The sequence below is a fragment of the Pseudophryne corroboree genome, chromosome 1 (genome assembly GCF_028390025.1).
Source record: "Pseudophryne corroboree isolate aPseCor3 chromosome 1, aPseCor3.hap2, whole genome shotgun sequence".
NCBI lineage: Eukaryota > Metazoa > Chordata > Amphibia > Anura > Myobatrachidae > Pseudophryne > Pseudophryne corroboree.
This window is the reverse complement of record NC_086444.1, coordinates 78595712-78615917: the sequence shown is the minus strand read 5'-3', so window position 1 is coordinate 78615917 and position 20206 is coordinate 78595712. Positions and strand designations below refer to the sequence as shown.

The window sequence follows — 20206 nt, the reverse complement described above, 5'->3', positions numbered from 1 at the left end:
TCTGCCCGGCGACGGGCAACGACACGCATGCGCATTGTGGACGCCACGCAGCTGCAGTTTCCGACCCATTCGCACCGCTGCGTGCGAACGGGTCGGAATGACCCCCATAGAGGGCCTGAGCTGGACACAGTGGCATACGTGTTTGGGTCTTTTGCGATTGAGCGATGTTTACGGAAGAGCAAAGTAACATCTGCTAAAGTGGAATGATGTTAAAGTGTGTTAGAGACATTACAGTATATGCAGAAGACAATGGGGTTTGAGCTTTTAAAAAGGTCACATTAGCAATAACTAAGATTCATAACCTGGAGGAAGAGTCATATAAATAAAGGTTGTTTATTTTCACAAGAGACAGTGTGTCGCCCCAGGTTTGTGTCACCATTGTATCACCATTGCCCTGCACTACATCCATTATCCGTGTTTATTCACGGCAAATATATGGGCTAAGCACCCATGCAGCAGGGTGGTATTTAGTTTGCCGGCTGTTGGGATCCCGGCGCACAGTATAACGGCGTCGGAATCCTGACACCCGGCATAGCGACACCTTTTCTCCCTCTTTGGGGTCCAAACACCCCCTGGAGGGAGAATAGATAGCGTGGGCCACCATGCCCGCAGTGTGGCGTGTGCAGCGAGCCCGCAAGGGGCTCATTTGCGCTCGCCCAGCTGTCGGTATGCCGGCGGTCGGGATTCCGGCCGCCGGCATACCATACTACACCCCATGCAGCAAACATCACCCTCTGGTCAGGTTTGCTCCTCCCATGACCGAGCCTGTTACACTGAGCCTAGAGGGAATCACACTCGCCGACTGGCAATGTGGATCTCTAATCTGACAGATTGCTCCTTCCCATGTATGAAGCTGCTGGCTGTGCTCCATGTGGTCTTCAAACATGGCTTAATAATGCTGTGTGAATGACGTTATGTTCTCAGCATCCTCTCGTTATACTGTAGGTGCTAAAAGGAACCACCTACCTTTGCTCATTGCTAGTGCCCATCCTCATTAGGCTTCGTATTTAGAAATGGCAACAAAGTATTGGATGCAAGTGTAGGTGAGAACCTAGGATCCAGTCATTATCAATCAGCATGGATTAATATGAAGAAGGTCCTGACTCACACCGGCCACAAACAAAAGGGTTAGATGTTTGGAGGCCAGACTTTGAAGAGATGGGGAGCCCAAGCCAAGAAGAAGATGGCACAGTCAGTAGGGTATGGGACACAACTTTTTCAATGTATATAAGAGAAAGTGGAAAAATAAAGTGAGGAACAGTAGCATGGGATACAGGTCGAGAGGATCTGCTTGAAGGAGACAAGGGTATAGCAAATTACATTTGCTCTTCTCAGTATTTGTAGCTGAATGGGGGGGTGGGGCAGAGCTACAGCTAAGCAGCAAGAACACAGACACAAAGGATAATCATTGGGGCAGATATATTAAGCCCGGAGAAGTGATAAAGCAGTAATAAGTGTAAGGTGATAACGCACCAGTCGGGTTTGTAAAATGACAGGAGCTGATTGGCTGGCGCATTACCACCTTCCACTTATCACTGCTTTATCACTTCTCCAGGCTTAGTACATCTGCCTCATTGACACAAGGCCACTTACAGGAATAGAGATTCGAACAGGATTCTCAAAACCATCATTGTGGCCAGGCAGCATTCATCCACATATACTAAAGGAGCTTACAGTAGAGCTGGTAACAAACTAATCACAAATACCAGTCTCTATTAACATAAAGTAGTTCCAGAGAAGAGGAAGAGATCGAATGTAAACCGGCTGCACAAAAGTGGAAGAAAGGATGAGGCTGGTAACTACAATTAATGGGTAAATGAATAGACCTTCACTCCAACAATTTGATCAAAACAAGCTCCAAGTCTGTATTAATTGCTGGGTGGAGGTCATGTTAAACAATCTGATTGACTATATTGACCAAGTGACTATGATGATAGACCAAGGTGAAGTCATAGATGTAGAATATTTAGGACGTAGAACAGCCATTGATACTGCCCCGTGCTATAGACTACTGAATAAATGAGAGAACATGGCATAAGATTTAAAGATGGTGGAATGGGTAAGATGTTGGCTGAAGGATAGATAGCAGAGAGAAAATAAAGTGCATTCAGATGAAATTAGGGAATGGTGAAAAGTGAACTTCTCCAGGACATGGACCAGGGCTTTTCTACATCTTTATTGGTGATATCAATGTTTATCAAGGCAAATAAAATGATATGTACAGTAGATAGGCTACATAAATTCTTACGAATGTGTCACTTGGAAAAAAAAAAGAAAAGCAACTTGCACTTAAGCTTTATAAACTAAATGACCGACGAAAATAATGGTATTATCAACTACTGAAGACAGGAGATGTAACATTGTATAATAGTGTCACCAGTGGTTTAAAATTATAGTGTTTTCAGCAGATTCTTGTCAGTAGCGGCTCTTGCCATGGGCAAGCAGGCTTTTTGCCCGTGGCGCCGCTACCCCAAGGGATCCGCCACCGTGGCAAGAGCCGCTACTAAGCCACCCTCCCAAGACACCTGCTCCCCAGCCCCCAGCTCCTGACTGCTGAAGGTGCACGTAGACAGCGTCGCTGCTGACTGACGCTAGAGGTCCCATAGAGAGGAGCCGGCGCCCGGAGACAGCAGCAGCAGCAGCGGCAGCAGTGGTCCGGAAGCTGGAGCGAGGCTGGTAAGTATTGGTTTTTGTTTGTTTTTGTTTTTTTTTAGGGTTTCAAAGCGGCGCTAGTACAGGGGGCACTACTACAGGGGGCACTACTACAGGGGGCACAGCTACTGGGGCAAATCTACAGGGGGTACAACTACAGGGGGCACATTCTGCTACAGGGGGAACAACTACTGGGGGCACAGCTACTGGGGGCACTGCTACAGGGGGAACAGCTACTGGGGGGAAATTAACTGGGAGCACAGCTACAGGGGGCACAACTACTGGGGGCAAATCTACAGGGGGCACATACTGGGGGAACTGCTACAGGGTGCAAATCAACTGGGGGGGCACAGCTATTGGGGCCACTGATACTGGGAGCACAGCTACAAGGGGCACAGCTACAGGGGGCACTGCTACTGGGGGAAAATTAACTGGGAGCACAGCTACAGGGGGCAGAACTACTTGGGGCAAATCTACAGGGGGCATATACGGGGGGCACTACTACAGGGGGCACTGCTAAAGGGTGCAAATCAACTGGAGGCACAGCTACAATGGGCACAGCTACTGGGGGCACTGCTACTGGGAGCACAGCTACAAGGGGCACGCTACAGGGGGCACTGCTACTGGGGGAAAATTAACTGGGGGCCCAGCTGCTGGGGGTACAGCTACTGGGGGCACAACTACTGTTGGTGTGGCACTATCCTGTGGTGTTCCCACTGCAGCACAGGCCCATGCCTAGCAACGCAGCACTGCATAGGTTAACTATCCCCTAACTTTTAGTGATGTCAGCAGGAGCTGACATGGGGGGCACTAGGACCCAGGGGAGTCAAGTCTAGAATCAGAGGAGCCCAACTGTCACAGCCAGAGAGCTGGGAGAAAAGTACCCTAGAGAGTGTGTGAGGCTGCAGTGTGGAGAGTTGTCGTCCAGAGAGCCCTAAAAGGGGTGACCAGCTGCGAAAGGTGAGCGGTCGCAAGTGGAGCCGTCTGCGCCCGACAACTGAGTGAGACGCTAGGGAGGGAAGCGTCGCAGCTGCTGAGAGAGAAGTGCTGACAGGAATCATATCAGCGTGCGAGCCGCAAGTGAAGCATCATGGAGTCTCTGTCATCACAGCTGGGAAGCACTGAAGAGGCTGCCTGACAGTGAGAGGGTGGAGTGCAGCTGCGGGGAACAGTGAGTAACCTTGCCCCTTCACATTGTGTCTGTGACAGTGCCTCAGCACAGCCAGCCATACCTCAGTAACAGTGCCTCAGCACAGCCAGCCATACCTCAGTGACAGTGCCTCAGCACAGCCAGCCATACCCCAGTGACAGTGCCTCAGCACAGCCAGCCATACCTCAGTGACAGTGCCTCAGCACAGCCAGCCATACCCCAGTGACAGCCAGAACCCCTTTTTGTGTCATTCTCCAGTCAGCCCTGTTTAAGTCTGTCAGCACAGCCTAAGACCCCTGTCACCCATCACCTGAGGCTGCCAGGGTCAGACAGACAGTAAGAGGTGTTGTCAGTCAGTGAGGCCATTTCAGCAGCAGCTCAACTTGACAGCCAGCCAACCCTTGCCAACTCAGCCAGGCGCTTCCCTCCTGCAGCAATATTCCCATTTGTTACTACAGGCAGAGAGGGGAAGAGCCCTGAGACATATGACACCTGCCAGCCAATCAGTACAGCAGCAGCACAGCCGTGTCCGACAGGCAGAGCGCAGGGGGAGAATTTGATGCTTTTAATCTACGCAAGGTCACCCGGGGACAGCGACAGTGATATTAGTTAGCACTAGTACCGACAGGACCAGCCCGTGCGAACAGTATTGATCCCCCCCTTACCCTAGATAGTGAGTGGCTATCTGACAGAATTGCATCCAGTTATTTTAGTCCGTATTCACCTCAGGATTTGTACTGAAAGCCTTCCTATAAGATATCTGAGATAATATACAAAACCCAGTTACTAGTCACTGCCGGATTGTACTCCTACACCCTCTAGTGGACACTTGAGATACTGTAAGGAACACTACGGTTAATAGTAATTCTACAGCAACTGTGTGGACACTTGGGACACTAATTTGGACACCGTTCCTGGTTACTTGCTGCCAGTCAATTGGTAGACATTTAAGGTTATGGTTAATAGTGACGTAATAGTATACGATAAATAATTTGTGAGAAGTTCATTTACGAGTATATTGAAGAAATACTTGCAATTGTGAGTTCTCCTAAAAGCCGTTAATTTGTTATATGTAACTAAAATGTTTAATGCTTGACTATATTACCTGTGATACCATATGATCTCGAACTGCTGATCTGCATATTGATCTGTTCCTATATATAGTGACATTGCTTAATTTCAATTCTACCCTACTAAACCATTTAACACAATAGCAGTGACACCTTATTGGTGATAATAAAATACCAGTCACTGTCCGAAAGTGTGGTGACTAGTTTGTCTGGGGGTCTGTTTGGGGGTCCTCATCCTTCTGCTGGGTATCCAGAAGTGACAAGAAAGCAAAGTCCAAGAAGACTGGGACCGACATCATCAGGGGAAATTAAAGTACGAAACACCGCCACTTCACCACCCGGTGGCCTGTGACAGGGGCACAGCTACAGGGGGGCACAAGTACAGGTGGATAACTGTGGGCATGCCCCTTTCCCATGAAGAAGCCACGCCCCTTCCCTATGAAGAATCCACGCCCCTGTTTTGGGGGGCGCGCCATCGGCGTGCACCACCTGTCATTGGGGTGTGGAGGGAGGGTGCCACAGGAAACTTTCTCCCTGGGCACCACAAGGTCTAGAACTGGACTTGATTCTTGTGTAAGGCCGAGTACATGCTAGGTGATGTGTACCCAGCCCGACATCACTGCCAATGGGACCCGGCATGTGGCATACACACTTGCCAGTGCTGGATCCAACGGGGGGGGGAGAGACGCGTGACATCTTGCATTCTGCAGCATGTCATCGCCAGCGACATTCCCAGTGGCAAACGCAGGATTTGCATGGGGGGGTTTCCAGAACTGGGCGGAGCCAATCACGGGGGTGGGGACTGAGGTGACCCAGTATATGCTGGGTCCGTAAAACTAGTGTGTCTGTGTGTGTGTGTGTGTGTGTGTGTGTGTGTGTGTGTGTGTGTGTGTGTATATATATATATATCTATATATATATATATATATATATATACATATATCTACACACACACATATATATATATATATATACATACACACACACATACATATACACGGGTGGTCTTCAGTATGTCGGCGGTCGGGCTCCTGGCGACCAGCATACCGGCGCCGGGAGCCTGACCGCCGGCATACCGACACTTATTCTCCCTCGTGGGGGTCCACGACCTCCCTGGAGGGAGAATAGAATAGTGTGGCGCGCGTAGCGAGCCCGCAAGGGGCTCATTTGCGCTCGCCACACTGTTGGTAAGCCGGCGGCTGGCCTCCCGGCGCCGGTATGCTGGTTGCCGGGAGGCCGGCCGCCGGGAGTTCGTAGTGAACCCATATACACATATACATAGCATATTAAACATGCATACTTATATATATATATATATACACACACATACAGTACACATATATATACACATGTATATATATATATATATATCTATCTATCATATGTGTGTGTGTGTGTTTATATGTATGTATGTATGTATATACATGTGTATATATGTAGGCACATGGATATATATGTACTATAATTAAAATAAAGTAAACTTTTATTGCACTTGCAAGTGCCACTAGGAAGACAGCAGGCTGCAGAGGACGCTAGACAGTCATTAATAATACTCATGCAGCTAAAAGAAAAATTTTTTTTTTTTTTTTTTTTTAGTGGAGGGGGGTTTCTGGGTACTCCGAAACCCCCCCTGGGTGCTCCACTGATTCCCCAATGGCCCTGCTGACAGAGGATGTCACTAGTGACCCGAACAACAGTATGTTGACAAGATGTTGACAGGTTGAACCCGATGGGCATTTTGCCTCTTTTCAACCTCATTAACTATGTTACTATGATTCCTTCTGTACACAGACCTTGTTTTTGTAGCAGAATGACAAATATATGATTAGCTGTTTACTGTGTGGGCCAGAGTGAGACCCTGAGATGGAGTTTGTACACACACTTAACAGCATACATAAGAGCGTGAAGATAGAAACATAGAATGTAACAGCAAATAAGAACCACTTGGCCCATCTAGTCTGCCCCTTTTTTTAACCTTTAGGTAACCTCAACACTATTTGATTCTTATTTCTGTGTAAGGATATCCTTATGTCTATCCCATGCATGCAGAGCCGGATTAAGGGGGGGGGGTCCCGGGGATACGTACCCCGGGCCCCCCTTTCCAAAAGGGCCCCCTGCCACACCACAGATCGGATCTTTCTTCAATCCGATCTGCGGTGCTGCGCTCACGAGCCCCGGCTCCCCTGTCCCTCCTCCTCCTTCAGATCAGCGTGCGGCGCACCAATGACGGAGCCGCATGCTTGCTGAGCCGGACAGCAATTGGACAACTGAGCCGTCGGTCAGCTGCGCTGACTACAGCTCTAAGAAGAGTGCTATAACAGGTGTAGTCAGGGCAGCTGAGCGACGGCTCAGTTGTCCAATTGCTGTCTGGCTCAGCAAGCATGCGGCTCAGTCATTGGCGCGCCGCACGCTGAACTGAAGGAGGAGGGGTTCTTAGCGATATATATATATATTATTATTATTATTATTTTTTTAGTCCATGGGGGCCCCCTGCTCTTTAGTACCCCAGGCCTCCAGGGGCCTTAATCCGGCTCTGCATGCATGTTTAAATTGCTCTACTATCTTAGCCTCTACCACCTCTGATGGGAGTCTGTTCCACTTGTCCACTACACTTTCTGTGAAGTAATTTTTCCTTAAATTTCCCCCGAACCTCCCCCCCTCCAGCTTGAGTTCTAGTGCTTCACTTCATTTGGAGAATGTTTCTCTCCTGGACTTTGTTAAAACCCTTGATTTATTTGAAAGTTTCTATCATGTCCCCCCTTTCCCTTCTCTGCTCCAAACTACACATATTAAGATCTTTTAGTCTTTACAGGTAAGCTTTGTGATGTAGACCATGCACCATTTTTGTTGCCCTTCTTTGTATGCTCTCTAATTTATTTAAGGCCTTCTGGAGATACAGTATGGTCTTCAGAACTGGAGACAGTGGGGCCGATGTATTAAGCCTGAAGAAGTGATAAAGCAGTGATTAGTGTAAGGTGACCAGCCAATCAGCTCCAACATGTAAATTGCCAGTTAGGAGCTGATTGGCTGGTGCGTTATCACCTTGCACTATTCACCGCTTTATCACTTCTCCAGCCTTAATACATCTGCCCCAGTATTCCAGATGAAGCCGTATCATGACCTATACAGTGGCATTATTACTTCTTTCTTTCTGCTGCTGATTCCTCTCCCTATGCAACCAAGCATCTGACTAGCCTTCCTCATTGCTTTCTTACATTGCTTACCTGCCTTTAAGTCCCCTGAACTCCTAGATCCCCTTCCTCCTCAGTAGTTTCCACTATAATACCCTTGATACTATATTTAGCCTTGGGGATTTTGAGAACCAATTGCATGATTTTAAATTTTTTACTCTTAGATGGTGTAACATAGAGTGAGTACACTGAGCATTAAGTCAAAATAACAGATGGGAACAGGATCAGGGGAACAGCTTTGTAAGCAGAAACTATAATATATGAAGCTAGTCTTCCCTGCATTTTATTGGGATTCGGCTAAGACAAAGAGACGTGCATATTTGTGCTAGTATGGTATTTCTGCAATGTCTGACTCGATTCTGAGTGTTATGTGTGACAATGGATTCTGCTGAGATGAATGAAGATATGAAAGACATATTCAAGAACTTTAACATACTGTATAAGTTGAGTATTGATTCTGATATTGCTTATCATTCTTGAATTGCCTACTCTTTTGATTAAATGCACCAATAAACTGTATTTCCATATTTGAACATAATACTGAGCTTCAGAGTATGTTTACTGATTGATATAAAACAAAAGTGACGAAGGATTACACGTAGCAACGGGGAAGGTCCGTCAGATGCTAGGCTGCATAGGAAGAGGAATTAGTAGCAGACACAGAGAGGTGGTGCTTCCACTATGCAGACCACTAGTGAGACCACACCTAGAACACGATGCTCAAAACTGCTGCCTGTATCTCCAGAAGGACATTTTGTATATACTGTACATTATTATATACAATATAGATATTGCAAAGAAGGACAACTAAAATGGTCTACAAGACAAAGTTTACCTTGAAAGACTTAAGAATCTAAACATAAACAGCTGGGAGCAGGATGTGATGCTTCCAAAAACATCTAGAACTTTAGCAGGTTACAGGAGGGGAACATTTTTCAGAGGAAAAAAGTAGAAGAACCAAAGGTCATGCACTTACGCTGGAGGGTAGGAAGTTAAAAGGAAATGGGATGTAGTTATGTGACTAGCGGTCAGGAGAACGGCGGTCACAATACTGGCACCTACATCCTGCCCCCTCACAGTCCCTACAGTCCCTACATGCCGGCTAACAGGGACTATTCCCACTCGTGGGTGTCTACGACACCCATAGAGTAGGAATAGAACCTGTGGCGAGCGCAGCTTGCCACCGAGCCCGCAAGGGGCTTAGCTGCGTCTCCCACCCCTTCTCCCGCCGGCCATCTCAATGCCGGAATCCCACCATCGGTATGGTGACCACCGTAACGTGATTCCTACCCAAAGAAATTTGAGGCAAAAGTACATTATTGAAAGAGAACTGTTCTTTGAAAGAGAGCGGTATAGGTGAAAAAGCCTCCCAAAGAGGCGGTGAGAGCAGTAGCGTATCTATAATGGGTGCAGTGTATGTGGTGCACACGGGCCCCTGGGTCCAGAGGGGGCCCACACCGCACACACTGCACCCATTTCTTCTAAATACTTACCTTTCTGGTGTCCGGGTGTAGATCCCCTCCTCTCCCGAGTCCCGTAGCCGGCAGCCGCAACAACGCTGTTAGCGCTCTGTCTGAGCACTAGAGACTCTGGCACAGTGCCAGAGTCTACAGCGCATGCGCAGGTCTCTGAAAAAATGGCCGCCACTTCATATCCCGAAATCATCCTTAGTTCTCCTCTTTCTTAACTTCAATTTCACCTGGCATATAAAATCCTACCATGGTCCCTACAAAGCAAATAGAACAAGACCTTTCTCGTTGGCAATACTTGTTTATCTCCTGGATTGGTCGCAATTAAGCTGGATTTCCTACCCAATATTACCGAGCCTGTAGACTAGCCAACTAGTTGCCTGGCATTCTGACAAAGGAACCAAATGCTGGGTTGATCTTGATTTGGCTCTCAGCCAGGTTTCATTGGTCTCTAATCTTCAGTGGATACCCCGGAAACACAGACCTTCCTCAATTTCAATGGTCCCCCTCGGTCATACTTACGCTCTCTGTTTGAGACTCTCTTGATGCTACAGATGGAGCCACACTCATCTAATGCGGCTTCATCGCAAACGTGCACTCCTGGCGCGGCTAGGCAATCCGGCACCTAGCCACGCTATGGGAGTGCACAGAGAAGCTCACATTGCAGTAAATAGGGCGCGCGCGCGTCTCACACGAACACGCATTCCAGATGCTGTCCTAGGCGGGTGCGCACCGGCAAAGACGGAGTTACGATTAGCATGGCTCCATCTGGAAGTTTACCTTGTCTAATCAGCCAAAGCCTAAGACTGCTAGAGTATATGGTTTTACCCCTCTTTTCCCCCTGATCACTCAACCCACATTGTCTTTACTTGGTTAGCAGCTGGCATCACCCGCTTTCATCATATTTTGGGTGGATTTGCTCCACAATCTTTCTCGGAACTGTGGGAGAAACATTCTCTTTCACAGTCCTGTTTTCATCTATAGCTCCAGATCCATCATTTTATTACTTCATCCCTTTCTTCTCCATATTCCCTATGAATCCCAATGGCAATGATGCGACTTTGTACTTTCAGGCCCCTCGACAAGGGCATAATATCTAAAATTTACCGTTCTATTTTAGTCCAGGAATACCCATCCCTGGAGACCCAAGAATGTTTTGTGAATCTGACTTAGGTACCTCTGGGAGGTGATAAACCTCAACATATCAAAATGCTCTTAGTGTTTCTCTTAATGAAAACTCTTACAAGGTATATACTCGATAGTACCTTGTTCCAGAGCATTTACATCAAATAACTCCAAATACCTTTTACCTTTGCTGGAGACTATGTGGACATGTCGGTTCCTTCTTTCATATATGGTGGACATGTCCACGTATTGCCCCTTTCTGGTCGATGGTCCAGTGCCACTTCTTCCTCACAGCTTCTGTGTGCCCCGGCCTGCCAGTTATCCAAAAACCCGAGAATAAATTGGTTCTGTATTTCTCCTGCGTGACTAAATAAAAAATTGCTAGGTCATGGAAGCAATCATGTCCTCCAACCCGTCAACAGCTTCTCATCCATATTTGGGGGGTTATTCAAACCGTATCGCTCCATCAGAGAGCCGCCGCCAAGATAGAGTGAAAGCCTGCCCTGTGCAAGTCTGTGTATGCCTTGCTGAAATCTCCCTCACCATCGAATGATTTTTCCAGTCTGTGCAGTCTGTGCGTAGCCCAGGACCTACTCCTGCAGTGCGATAGAAACAGGCTGATCGGGGCCAGAGCTATCGTTACACACCCTCCCTGAAAACGCTTGGCCACGCTTGCGTTTTTCCTGACACTCCCAGAAAATGGCTAGTTACCACCCCATCAATCAACTTGCGTACGGCTAGCAAAGTAGCTGGATTTTTTCATTGTTCTGCCTACGATCCGTGCGCCTGCGCTGTCATTTCGATAATCGCCTGGCTTGCGAATTCGCACAACAACGATCAGGCCTGAATAAACCCCTTGGTTTGTAGCCAAAATGGAGTACATAACAAATCTCCAAAACAACATGGTGGACAAGTTTATTGCAATATGGGCTTCATGGTATGGATCTCAGCCTGGGTGTGACTCCTCCTGGCCTTTCATAATTGCCTGCCCTCTGTTTCCATTACGGTCTCTCCCTTAGCAGCACTGCACACGCTAGGTCGTTGCCCTCTGGGAGTGTATCTTAGCATAGCAGAATAGCGAACGAAAGATTAGCAGAACTGCTACTAAATAATTCTTAGCAGTTTCTGAGTAGCTCCAGACCTACTCACAGATTGCGATCAGCTCAGTCCGTTTAGTTCCTGGTTTGACGTCACAAACACACCCTGCGTTCGGTCAGCCACTCCCCCCTTTCTCCAGCCACTCCTGCGTTTTTCCCTGACACGCCTGCTTTTTTTTGCAAACGCCCGGAAAACGCTGAATTGCCGCCCAGAAACGCCCTTTTCCTGTCAATCATTTACCGATCAGCAGTGCGACTGAAAAGCGCTGCAGAATCCGCAGCAAATCTGCTAAGTTTTTAGTGAAATAACTAAGCGCATGCGCCCTGCTGGTATTGATGCAGCTAATTATTATCTAACGAAAGATCATAATTTGTCAATTGAGCGACGTGAGTTTATAATTCAGTCCATCCTGTTCATTCTTACTCACAATTATTTTTTATTTGGGGACACATTATTTACAGGCACAAGGTACGGCCATGGGGACCAGGTTTGCACCGAGTTTTGCGAATCTCTATATGGGCCGCTTCGAGGAGGAGTATATATGGAGAGGCCCATATAGAGAAAACCTGGTCCTCTATGGCCGGTATATCGACGATTTATTTATTATTTGGAAAGGGGGTTCCACATTAGCACAGGATTTTGTTAATTTTTTAAATAATAACACTTATAATCTTACGTTTACGCATACTTTTGATTACAATACAATTAATTATCTGGATGTGACTTTCTCAGTCAAAGATGATGTTATTATATCCAATAATTATAATAAACCAGTAGGGACTAGTAACTACTTACATTATGAAAGTGCCCATTTTAAACCATGGATTAATAACATACCTAAAAACCAATTAATGCGTATAAGAAGAAACTGTACACGAGACGAAGACTTTGCCGAACAATCCAGGACTATGGTCAGTCATTTTGAATGAAGAGGCTATCCTCATAAGTTACTTGAGGAAGCTATGCTGTCAATTTTACCATTAAAGTCACTAGATCCTCAGAGTAAAACCACACGGATTGATGATTCATTTGATCCCCCGGTGGTCACTGAACCAGCAACGTTAAATTGTGATCCTAACTTACTAGAAGAGGTTAAGTTCATATCAAAGTACAATTCAAAATCCAGTGGAATAAGAAGAATTATGAATAATAATTTTGAAATTCTAAAACAGGATCCGCTACTAAATAAACATATTGGCGCTAAACCAAGGATAATTTATAAGAAGAATACTAATCTAGGGAATTTATTAGCGCCTAGCGACCTGAGATCGGCGAAACCCACATATGGTAAAGAAGTTCCTAAATCTTGGTTGCCATCTAGACCATTAGGGAGCTATAGATGTAATAAATCAATTTGCCTCACATGTAGCTACATGAGAAACGGATCAACTAATGTTATCTCCAATAGCAGTGGAGTCAGTTTTCCTATTAAACAGTATCTTAACTGTGAATCTACATATTCTGTATATGTTCTCCAGTGTCCCTGCCAACTACAGTATGTTGGCAGGACTATTAGATCTGTTAAAAGTCGCTTTAGAGAACATAGGTGTAATATTATCAATAAATCTATTAAACACAATGTCTCCCGACATTTTACCAGATATCATAACGGGGACCCTAAGGGGTTGTCCTTACTGGTAGTGGAACAGTATTGTCACACTAGAAGGGGGGGGAATAGATTTCGCCAGCTATGTATAGGTGAGTCCGCATGGATTTTTAAATTAGATACCTTGAGTCCAAAAGGGCTCAACGAAGCTATTGACTACACCTGTTTGGATTAAGTATAGGGAGCTATATTAGTAGGGGGTCATTTTAGGGAATATTAGTACTAATATGGTTATGTTATTAATATTATATATTTTTATATTTTTATATTTAGTTTTAAGATTATAGTGATATTTCACATAACTTTATCAGTGTATTATTACTATACTATTATCAATGTGCGTAATATCGAAACGAATTTTATTATTATTTTTCATTCTAGTTTATTTTTGGTTTAATTATTAGTCTTAATTTTAATTTTATTATTAATTCTTTATTTCATGTCTAATCCTGAGGATACAAATTTATTATGGGTTCGTTGCTATATATATACATATATATTTAACGACAGATATTATCAGCTTAATACATGGAACTTGCTTTTTGTAGCCTTTGTAGTGCATTGTTAAGTAATCAGTGTTAGAGTGTCAGCACACTGATGTCGCTTATATTTTAATTATAATGGAGGCGGCTCTGATGGGGAGCTATATAAGGGCTAAGATGGAGTAAGCCCTATAGTCTTGAGGAAGTCCCGAGCTGTGACGGGACGAAACGCGTTGACGTCATCTCCCCGCTTTTCACACTGACGGCAACATTGACCTGAGTGCAAACACCGGTGCCTACAATCTGTGCTTGGTGCCGACGGTCATCCCTGTGGAGGTAACCATAGTACAGATACTTGCTGATCGGAACAACGGCCACGTAAGCGCCCACCCGCTTTGCCAGGACAGAGACTTCTCCTGTACCACGGATAGTGCTAGCGGCAAGACGCTGTGGCTTCATGTCTTAGGTTTTCTCCCTGCAAAATCGAACTATTACCTGAATCAACCCGCAGATTGTTGACACCTGAAGGATCCTTATCCGCCCGCCAGGACAGAGATCCTTACTGCACTAAGAACAGTGCTAGCGGCGGACGTTGTGGCTGCATGCCTTAAGGATATCCTCTTGGTAATATACGCTACATGTGGAGAATCCCGCTGTCCGGGTAAATATATTGCAAGTAATATTCCTCTACACTGGGACGCCAGTAGCAAGAGGATTAGAGATACTAGACACAAATCAGTAGGCTCCAGCAGCTGTTGTAAATTGATGAGGCATGCTTGTGTAGCACTCACACGATACATTGTTGCCGTCCACTTGTTACTACTTATGGACACTATTATTTAATCTGTGTTCTAGACAATTTAAACGCATTCTTTCAGTGTGTTTTAGTTTATTGATTTTTAATATATCCAATATTGGTATTTATGATCTATGTATGTAAAATGCTATTAAAATATTCTAGTTGGTTTTTATGAAAGCAAGTTCCATGTGTGTTAATTGAAGTAAAACAGACACACAATTAAATAGTGCTATTTATTTGTTTATCCATTTACCAAAATTTAGATTATCAGTGCACCAAGCGCAATACACTAGTTTTTTCTTTTTTCGCATGCGCAGTTTGCAACAAATTGCAGCATAGCGAAAATCGGCAACGAGCGAACAACTCGGAATGACCCCCATTGTTTCCTCCGTAAAAATTATGCGATGGAAAAAACAAAAACAAAAAACTATATGCTTTTTATAATGTAGACCCATTTATGTTACAATATTAAATACAAATATTTGTGTGTCAGAAAGCAATAAAAACAACAGTTCTATTTTTAACTGCATGAAACGTGTCACAGTGACCCACTTAAGCTTGAGCCTGACCCACGTCGCCACTTTTTCCACACTCTACATTTCTTACATGCTGTAAATGCACAAACGCTGCACATTATATACTAGATTTATAAGAAATGTCTATGCTATATATTGCTGCCAGCGGTGTGCGGTCTCCGCTCATCAGAGCACGCCTCACTCAGCAAAACGACAATAACTGTTTCTTTTTCATTGTTCACCAATAACAAATCTATCTGTAATTGTATAAAATTGTCTCTGCATTCTGAAGATGACACGGAACGATGCGTTATATCCGCAAAGTAATGGACCTCTGCATTGCGTCATTCTGTGCCCACAGGTCGAGAATTGGAGGAAATAGCACATTTATGGCTTTGTTGGATAACTTGGTATTTGTACGTGGAAGTTCCCTCTTTGCCATTTGGAAAGCTGAGGCTGATAGCGTCTTAGATGACTTTATGTCAGCAGGTCTGACAAAGGGCTGCTTCCATTTTTGTTGTCCTAAATGAGAAAAATAAAACACATCACAAATTGTGATTCTATACAAACACATTCCACATAATGACTTGCTCAATAACAGCAGTGCACAGTAACGTTAGGTCTATGGTGTTTACGCTTATACAGTATATCTTTTTGCTCTTCTCCTTTACAGTGTAACTTGTTAGCACAGTGGCAAACGCAGGATTTCTAAGGGGGGTCTTACAGATATAAGGTGTGTGTATATATATATATATATATATATATATATAGATATAGATATATATATATATATATATAGACTGATGGTAAGACTGGTGTCTCCCCACAAACCCGGTGTCATCTGAATGGAATACATATATACAACGACCTGGAGGCGGCACTCAGTGGATTTAAAATAGGTGAAATGAGCCACAACATACTATAAATACATAAATAAATAAATAAATACATAAATAAAAATACACACAGTCCTAACTTCTGCATAACTGTGCCGCCAACTGCCTACCGCTCCGGAGCTCTGTGCAGACTGAGTGCCTGCATATCCCGCCGCTGCTGCCACCAGTTTTGTGCTTCTGCCAGTGCTGCCGCCGATGCAGGCTGTCCACTGCTCCTGCTGCTGCAGAGCGCCTGCGGCTCCCCGCGGCCATCTGCTGTAGTAGCCACAAGTGGCTACGCTGATACAGGCTGCGGCAGTCACTGTCACTGTGACAGTGTAAAGAGCTGCCTCCGTCCAGCGTCCGTCCACCCCCATAAAAACAAAAACTTTTTCCATCAGGGGGGTCTCTGGGTAACCAGAAACCCCCCATGCGTGCACCACTGTAGCAGGGCCCTCCTACCTCACTGTCTCCTTATTAATACCCAGGACGGGATGTAATGAATTCTGAATTCAGCGGCCGTGTGGGATGCCGGCAGAACTCAGACTTTATTTTAAAGGGGTAATCATGTACAAGGCTAAACCATGCCTTTTAAATGATTGACCCTTTAAAAAAACATCCAAGTTCAGCTGGCATCCTGCACTCAGATCTGATTTCACTGCACTGCACTGATCTCAGATTTCATAACATCTCTGGCCCTAGTCTAGTATTATTACTGATCCCTAAAGAATATTACTGCAGGGGCATCCGGAGGAAGTCCATTAGGGTCAAGGAAAGATTTAGCTATCCACACCCCTGTAAGTAGGAAGTCACATAGAAACACAGAATTTTCGGCAGATAAGAACCATATGGCCCATCCAGTCTTTAGGGCTAGGGTATTAGGGTTAGCGGTTAGAGTACTAGGGTTAATTTAGGGGTTTGGTTTAGGGTCAAACCTGGATTAAGGGGTCCCCTAGCCAGAGCTAACAGTCTCCACTGCTAGAAGCAATTCAATAATCCGTGTAGTGAGTTGGATGGCCCCCACGGGGTGACCGCTGATTCTCCACCACGGTAAGCAGCAGTGGACCCGCTGCTGTGGAGTTGGCTGGGTCCTGGGTTCATTTCTGATCCTCCGGCCGGTTGACATACAGTGGTTAAAGCTAGCAAGACTATCCACACTTGCTGTGTGCTCTGACCCTGGTGACCGCCTGCGATTGCTGTTTGTATAGAAGGGTCCCTGCCTGAGCTACTGCAAAACCATTAGTGTGACTAATTATTATTATTATTCATTCTCAGGGAGAAGCCTCTTCACGGGGTATGTACCTGAACATTTACTGTGGACTATCATACCTAAGAGGAGAGACTTTTAATCTTACAATCTAAGATGCACCCCAATCCCCAACCCAGGGCCGTAACTAGGTGTGTGCAGAGTGTGCTCCGCACATAGCACTGCAGGGTAGGGGTGACGTTGGCAGCACTTGTCAGTTATTAATGATCTAATAACTTTCCCTTGCAGCTTCCCCCCCATTTTGAAGCCCAGCATCTCCTAACCACCCCTGTCTCCTACCCCCATCCCTTTTCAATTGATTGAAAAGTCAGTTGGGAGTCTGTTTTTTCCTATCTAATAGACAGGAAAAAACAGACACCCAACCGACTTTTCAAACAATTGAATTCCACCCAGGACTTGACTTGAGAGCTCTTTGCTGTTCAGTCGCACTGGCCTTTATTACATTTCAGGATGCTGATGTTCCCAGGATTCAAACCCATTGCCAATAACATTGCAGTCGGACCCTCTATTCATTGAGCTATCTGCCCTTGCACAGAAAGCTAGAATTCCAAGCTGGAGAGTTCTAACTATTTGAAGCTTACTGTATCTTGTACTTTGTGAAGGGGTGATCAGAGCTGCGGCTGGGCAGATCTATGTAGTATGGGCCTAATTCAGACGGGATACGGTCGTTAGGTCGACACAACTTAGGTCGACAGTCATTAGGTCGACCACTGAAGGTCAACATGCGCATTAGTTCGACAGGTCAAAAGGTCGACATGAGTTTTTCACATATTTTTTCTTCAATTTTTGGACTTTTTCATACTTTACGATCCACGTGGACTACAACTGGGAACGGTAACCTGTGACGAGCGCATCGGTAGCGGAACGAGGCACCTTGCCCGAAGCATGGCGAGCAAAGAAAACGACACCAAAAAAAGTCCAAAAACCCATGTCGATCTTTTCACCTGTCGACCGAATGCCCGTGTCAACCTTCAGTGGTCGACCTAATGACTGTCGACCTAAGTTGTGTCGAGCCAAAGACCCGTACCGATTCAGACCTGATCGCAGCAGCAACTTTGTTAGCTAATGGGCAAAACCATGTGCACTGCTGGGGGGGGCAGATATAACATGTGCAGAGAGAGTTAGATTTGGGTGGGTTATTTTGTTTCTGTGCAGGGTAAATACGGGCTGCTTTATTTTTACACTGCAATTTAGATTTTAGTTTGAACACCCCACCCAAATCTAACTCTCTCTGCACATGTTACATTTGCTCCACCTGAAGTGCACATGGTTTTGCCCATTGGCTAACAAATTTGCTGCTGCGATCAGGTCTGAATTAGGCCCCATGTGGCTACAAGGGATTGGATGTGTGGCTGCACACTGTATGGATCTGTGCGATTATGGTGCTGGTTCTTTTTTTACAGGGTAACAACTAGCTTCATATAGTGATAAATCTCATAGTTTTTATTAGAGATGTGCACTTGAAATTTTTCGGGTTTTGTGTTTTGGTTTTGGGTTCGGTTCCGCGGCCGTGTTTTGGGTTCGACCGCGTTTTGGCAAAACCTCACCGAATTTTTTTTGTCGGATTCGGCTGTGTTTTGGATTTGGGTGTTTTTTTCAAAAAACACTAAAAAACAGCTTAAATCATAGAATTTGGGGGTCATTTTGATCCCAAAGTATTATTAACCTCAAAAACCATAATTTCCACACATTTTCAGTCTATTCTGAATACCTCACACCTCACAATATTATTTTTAGTCCTAAAATTTGCACCGAGGTCGCTGGATGACTAAGCTAAGCGACCCTAGTGGCCGACACAAACACCTGGCCCATCTAGGAGTGGCACTGCAGTGTCACGCAGGATGGCCCTTCCAAAAAACACTCCCCAAACAGCACATGACGCAAAGAAAAAAAGAGGCGCAATGAGGTAGCTGTGTGAGTAAGATAAGCGACCCTAGTGGCCAACACAAACACCTGGCCCATCTAGGAGTGGCACTGCAGTGTCACGCAGGATGGCCCTTCCAAAAAACCCTCCCCAAACAGCACATGACGCAAAGAAAAAAAGAGGCGCAATGAGGTAGCTGTGTGAGTAAGATAAGCGACCCTAGTGGCCGACACAAACACCGGGCCCATCTAGGAGTGGCACTGCAGTGTCACGCAGGATGTCCCTTCCAAAAAACCCTCCCCAAACAGCACATGACGCAAAGAAAAAAAGAGGCGCAATGAGGTAGCTGTGTGAGTAAGATAAGCGACCCTAGTGGCCGACACAAACACCGGGCCCATCTAGGAGTGGCACTGCAGTGTCACGCAGGATGTCCCTTCCAAAAAACCCTCCCCAAACAGCACATGACGCAAAGAAAAAAAGAGGCGCAATGAGGTAGCTGTGTGAGTAAGATAAGCGACCCTAGTGGCCGACACAAACACCGGGCCCATCTAGGAGTGGCACTGCAGTGTCACGCAGGATGTCCCTTCCAAAAAACCCTCCCCAAACAGCACATGATGCAAAGAAAAAAAGAGGCGCAATGAGGTAGCTGTGTGAGTAAGATAAGCGACCCTAGTGGCCGACACAAACACCTGGCCCATCTAGGAGTGGCACTGCAGTGTCACGCAGGATGTCCCTTCCAAAAAACCCTCCCCAAACAGCACATGACGCAAAGAAAAAAAGAGGCGCAATGAGGTAGTTGTGTGAGTAAGATAAGCGACCCTAGTGGCCGACACAAACACCTGGCCCATCTAGGAGTGGCACTGCAGTGTCACGCAGGATGGCCCTTCCAAAAAACCCTCCCCAAACAGCACATGACGCAAAGAAAAAAAGAGGCGCAATGAGGTAGCTGTGTGAGTAAGATAAGCGACCCTAGTGGCCGACACAAACACCGGGCCCATCTAGGAATGGCACTGCAGTGTCACGCAGGTTGTCCCTTCCAAAAA

General features: G+C 45.7%; 2 long non-coding RNA genes across 2 annotated transcripts in view; one reads left to right on the top strand and one right to left on the bottom strand.

Annotated features, from left to right (window-relative positions):
- LOC135056086 (uncharacterized) overlaps positions 1–20206 on the top strand; it is a 237576-nt gene that overhangs the window by 111657 nt on the left and 105713 nt on the right. The gene's annotated exons all lie outside the window — the stretch shown is intronic.
- The window catches only part of LOC135056082 (uncharacterized), a 32043-nt gene continuing 26911 nt past the window's right edge, over positions 15075–20206 (bottom strand). The window contains exon 2 of the long non-coding RNA XR_010243889.1: positions 15075–15679. This is a non-coding gene — a long non-coding RNA (uncharacterized LOC135056082). The remainder of the gene's footprint in view (positions 15680–20206) is intronic.